The 5,846-nt window shown below is 39.7% G+C and overlaps 1 long non-coding RNA gene across 1 annotated transcript; it reads right to left on the bottom strand.

Moving 5' to 3' along the window:
- Positions 1 to 3,106: 3,106 nt before the first annotated feature.
- Positions 3,107 to 3,927, bottom strand: LOC117559934. The gene is made up of 3 exons (XR_004571074.1): positions 3,880 to 3,927; positions 3,340 to 3,399; positions 3,107 to 3,255 (listed from the first exon to the last, which is right to left on the bottom strand). It is a non-coding gene; the product is annotated as an uncharacterized LOC117559934 (long non-coding RNA).
- Positions 3,928 to 5,846: the final 1,919 nt, after the last annotated feature.

The raw sequence follows: 5,846 nt of genomic DNA, 5'->3' as shown, positions 1-5,846 counted from the left end.
TGACAAACAAGTCAGTTGACACACAAGTGACAAGCAACTGTGACAAAATAAATATTGACGTCGACTTTGAGTGTCATCCTAGACACAAACACCGGTCTAAGGGGTAATTGTCACACACCCAACCATAAAACCGCGTATTTTAGTCACAGATGACCAAACAGAAGATAGTTGCTTAATAAATGTGTGAGAGGTTCAGGGCCAGGCTAGCCTTTTCCCTGTGTGTAGCCTTTCTGCAAAGCTAAACGGCTAATTTACTGTACAGCCATTAGAGTGATAAATACTTCTCACCCGACTCCTGCCAAGAAGGCAAATGAGCCTTATTTCCCCAAATTTCAATGTCAAAATGCCATTTCCATTAGGTCTTTTGTTGTACTTCTAAAGCACATACCAATCCAAAGTTTTTGTCTCTTCCTTCCAGAGGACAGAAGAAGTGTGATGTGCTCATCAAGGCACAGTGGGCACAGGGGGTGCAGGGCACAGATGGCAGCGCAGGTGCGGAGATGCCACCACATCAAGCACAGTCATCAACTCCATCTAAACACACTCTGGTGTGCGTCCATTTCCTCACACACATTTTTACATCAGATCAGAATCCTGTATCTGTCTTTTCGTCCCTACAACTGACGGGAAGTTGAGCCGCCGAACAGCTCTGTACTGTGAATAATTCAATCTAAACTGGAGTCGGAGTGGCTGTAGCTCTTACACATTAAACATTAATGTTGGGGGTAAATGCATCTTTTATCGTAACATGTTAATCCCCTCTGTCCTGCTATACTTTCACATCAGAGCTCTGAATGACAGCGTACTCAGAGCAGAGATTTTCTTTGGGAGTGTTCCTCCTCCAGCCGAGCAACTCACTTATTTGTCATTTGAACTGGTAAGCATAGAGAAGTAAACAAACAAGACAGCCTGAATGATTCCCTGAATTGGCGTTGCATGGGAGAAGTCAAAATAGATGTTTGGAAAGTGACAGCTCTCTTGCGTTTGCGTTCTTTTTTGGAGAACATGTGTTTTTTTTAAACAATCAATGATTTTCAGAGTCCTTGTTTTTGACAAGGCTCCTTGAGTACTTTTTTTCAGTCTATCCCTTGTTCCTTATCATCTCGTTAAGTTAGAACAATTATATACAAAGTAAAAAGTGATATAAGCAGCTTTGGTCTCATTTAACATATTATTGACCCTTGGTAATGTGCAAATTGAGCAATGCAAAAACGCCCTGTCAAATTTAAGGCCAAACGTTCTAGATATAAGCATGCTTGCACTTAAAACAAGCACATTTGGCTGCCAGTGCAGTAAGCAAATTTCACTTTATAAGATGTCTTAAAACAAGTCAGGCTGTCCGACTATCATTATAGCACATACAAGATTAAAAAGACTCATTTCAAGCAATCTAGTTAAACCTATTTAATGCAAAAGAAGCCTATTATCACTCAAAACTAGGGTACTTTTAGCATCAAATTACTTAAAATGAGATTTAGGGAGACGTGTGGCACAGTGGGTAGTGCGTTGGGATCAGGGGAGCATAGGTTCAAACCCCACTGCAGTCAGCATGTCGTTGTGTCCCTGAAGACACTTCACCCCAAAGTGTTCCTTTGGGGATTGCCCACAGTATTGAGAATGTAAGTCGCTTTGGATAAAAGCGATAACAAGTTACATGAAATGAAATTCTTGTTTTTAGGGAGATAAATTAGAACACATGCTCTTAAAATATGTAAACATGACAATTCTTTCAAAAAACACGTTTTTATTAAGTCAGTCCATAACAAACAGGATCATTTATTAAATGAACAAAGCTCTTCAACATATATACATCCTCATAGAACTTACAAACATTGGACACAGAATTCAAGTTCTCTACTTTTTTGTGAATTCTGCCCATTCAGCTATTGCTATTGTTGTATGAATGAGTAAGGTCACGCTCGTGAATACTGTCCTTCAGTACCTCAGTCTGGATGACGGATAGGAGAGTAGCAACACATTTGGGGTAGGTGAGGTGGAAGGTGTTAAAACACCCCATCAGGATGAGTGGAGCCTCGTGGATCATTTCCTTAGGTAGGGTCATCAGTGGGATTTTGCCAACAGCCAGGAGGAGGTTAGTAGAGTCTAGGATGACTGGACTGGTGATGTGCCGTTTCTGGAGAAACGTATTGGGGTCCTCGGATGGCTGAGAGAAACAAAGTAGAGACAAAAAGTAGAAACAACTTAAACCTCAGGGCATATCAAGTTTTATTTCAGTTTAACTGATACTGACTCAGACTCACCTCAAGAACATGGAATAGTGCCTCACTTGCTGACCCAAGCTTTTTGGGTGGGGCAGTTGGGGAAGGAAACATTGAGGGAAGTGCCTTCATGAAAGCAATCGCTTAGCCAGCTGAAAAACAACATGGATACATGATCAAATGCATTGTGCTTGTTTTATTAGGCAATTTGACTTTGACATTAAGCGTTGTGTAACTAAAAAAGTAAGCACAAAAGCAAAAAAATAGTTCTGTGCAGAGCCCAAGGGAGTATAAGATAATCATGGAAAAACTATGCTGTTGGTGAAAGACAGTGTATGCGTATCCCTGAAGCGACATGAATCTTAATGTCACCTTGGGAAATTGTACATAAACTGGTGCTACTTTTTTTTCAAAATTGGCCTGAATGTTGCGCTAAGACAGAGAGCGTGGGATCACCAACATCAAACGGTTCTCCTAGGGATATTGAATGTGCACAGCGAAATGAAAGAGTGAAATAAAAACGATTGCAGTTATTGGATCAGCAAACTGAAAGTTTGGCTGGATAGTGGGGGGGGGGGGCAGCGGTCGGGGTGAATTTATAATATCCCTGACACTTTCACTGCAGGGGATATAAAAAGCACTTGTCAGTTGCACAAGGGAAAGCAAAACAATAAGGGTCACCATACATGACATAAGGTAGTAGTGTTTAAACCCTCTAGTGACCACTACTACCTTATAACTACCATTTTGCCATCATTCAGTCATCAAAAAGGAGATCCTGTCCTATCAAAATAATGAAAATAAGCTAATACAATCACATCCCATGCGGCCATGAAATGGTCACCCCCAACCTATAAAACATCAGTGTTATCTATACATTATGCTTACATGTATCCAGACCCATTGGTGGCTTCAACGACTTGTTCCACACTCCAAAGAACAGCGCATGTTCGCAAAAGCTTTCCCATCTGGCTTTGATCTGGTCAGTGAAGTTCTTGTTGCCTGCCTCTAGAATTCGGCCCATCTCGTCCAAAACCTGAGTGTAAAAATCAATAGAACTTTGATACAGAGAAAACAGCAAACAGATGTTAGATGTCTAAATAATTAACAAGAGATTTACCTTTTTAAGAGTGACACAGTTGTGTCATCAAATCTATCCATCTCACCATGAAGAAGCATTCTGTAATTTACAGGAAAAGACGGCCACTGTCATTTTAAAAGTCAACCCCAAAAAAAATCACATTAAAAAAGGCATCAGACACTAAATTGTAAAATTGCTGTGATTCACTATGAACTAGCTAGGTCGACGTTAGCTAGTCTACCACCACCCTTTGTGTTTTTAACTAGCTGCTAGTTTTTAACAGATACAATGACTGAATACCAAAAGAAAACTATGATATTAACGTCGGCTAATTGTGTGTTCCTTACAGACAGTTTATTTATCTGAGAGTAGTTAACGTTAGCTAGCTTAATTTTTACATACCCCATTATTAGTGAGGTTAAGGTTAGCTAGCAACACGTGCTTCGTAGTTAGCTAGCAATCTTAGCTAATTCAGCTAACAGTTAACCAATGAATGTACTAATACTTAATAAATTGAAAGCACTAATATGTTACATACGCCTATGGACTTTTATTCCTACGCTCAGTTACTAACGTTACCTTAACTGCACTTCTTGGTCGCTGTCCTGCCTCTCTGGTGAAGGTGAAGGTGAACTGAACAACGTGTTACATTCCACTGGCGCTTGGCTTGTGGTGCGTTCAGGTGATCCTCGTGAAATAGGAAATTCCCCGTTTGCCATCATTTGGACACAAACAGCCATCCACTTGTAAACACTGAGGACTGAGGAGGATCTCTCGATGTAAATACTATAGTACTGGCATTCGTTGTTTACATCTTTTAGTGGATATTGTCATTGATCCAGCTTCTGACAAACACATGGTAAATAAAGTCACACATTTTCCGACTTTATGAGAGATACAAACACCACATGGATGCACATTCCAGGTTTTTCTTCTTTCAGGGCCAATGAGAAGCAGAGTAGGGGCGGGTCTTCGCATAATTAAATAATGCAGCAAGCGCCAAATTCGCACACACCACTGAGAGCAATCGTTATAGTCGTCCACATCTGATGAAGTGTGTGAAAATCAAAGTCAAAGATATTGTGATTTTTTTTTTTGTTATCCATATCGCTCAGCCATACATAGTGTGTTAAGCTGTTCATGTTTAAATGTGTAATGTGGCATGGATTGTTTGGTGTGATAAATGAAAAGCACCACAACCTCAGAAATTAAGATATTGTTCTTTGTCCAGTATTGCTTATGCCATAGATAATAAGAGACCAGATAACAAGGGAAAGAGACGTTCCTTGAAGGAAGAGGGAGGGGGTACTGAGTAGCTGGCAGCCCCTCCCAACAGTGTCCTCACTGCTCAGGGACCACAGAGCTGATGCTTGAAATTCATTTTTTTTCGTCTTGCCATACTAGTGCTTAAAATAAGGCTTTTTAGCCTTGAAGTGGATGTTTTATAGACAGGTCCCTTGTTTCTAGTTAAACATAACTAAAATAAAGACAAAGTTGCTTATCAAGACAAGGCAAGTAACATTTACTTGAATTAAGTCAAAACATCTTCCATAGAAAGCACTAGATAAGCTATTTAAACTCAAATCAAGACAAACTCGATTTAGAATCTAAATTTAAGATTATTACACTTGGTTAGATCTGCAGTTTTTGCAGTGAGGCCTGTACATGTAAAGAGTGTGTTTCGATAATAGTGGCAGCGTTAATAAAACACTGTACTGGATTAATTACCTAAAAGATCTGCTCTTCATGCTGAATTCCTAAGAGAACGGGGTGATTTGCTTCATAATGAGGCTTCCTCATTACAATGACAAGTGCTCACGGCTCATCAGCCTGACTTTGAGAAGGCGAACTCAAGTGCACTGTCTCCATTCTTAATTTAAGCTTTTAACAATATAACATGTAACTAAAAAAGCACACTGACAAAATATGAGGTCTGAGATGATTAACTTCATGTGGTGTTAAATATAAAGGTTTGTATCCGATTTATAAGCGTGTGAGGAATAGAAACACATTGATAACATAATATGTTATTTTTAATGGATATAGACTTTAACTCTGTGCAAGTACAACATTAAGAGGTAAAGACACTTGATAGCATCCATTCTCATCTTCTTTGTGTAGCATTGAAAGAGAAAGAACAACAACCTTTGCAAAATTGCACACATACTTTACTGCAGTTACAACTGTACTTCAATAAGCACTCTGGTGAGTCGAACACTTTGCCTAATGACTATTAAATACCTCCTAAAAATGTGCTGGAAACAAGACCCACATTACGAGTTCATGAAAATATATTAGAAGCAACAGTAAAAGGGGACAATATAACCACCCTGCCATTTCCCGTCATCACAGCCAAGTTCCCAGGCGAAAAGAATAAAGGAAAGAAATTCCCCCACTGGCACGGATTCATAAAACGGCCGGTTTCAAAGCACTGTATCAACTTGAAGCCATTTATAACAAATAGAATCCTGTAAAGCTGTCCCTCCACCTTCATCAAAACGGGATTAAAAGTCTGTCTGTGGCTATAGGCACTTAGCACCTACTGA

This window comes from Gymnodraco acuticeps, unplaced genomic scaffold (genome assembly GCF_902827175.1).
Source record: "Gymnodraco acuticeps unplaced genomic scaffold, fGymAcu1.1, whole genome shotgun sequence".
Classification (NCBI taxonomy): Eukaryota; Metazoa; Chordata; class Actinopteri; order Perciformes; family Bathydraconidae; genus Gymnodraco; species Gymnodraco acuticeps.
This window is presented reverse-complemented; position numbering and strand designations above follow the sequence as displayed.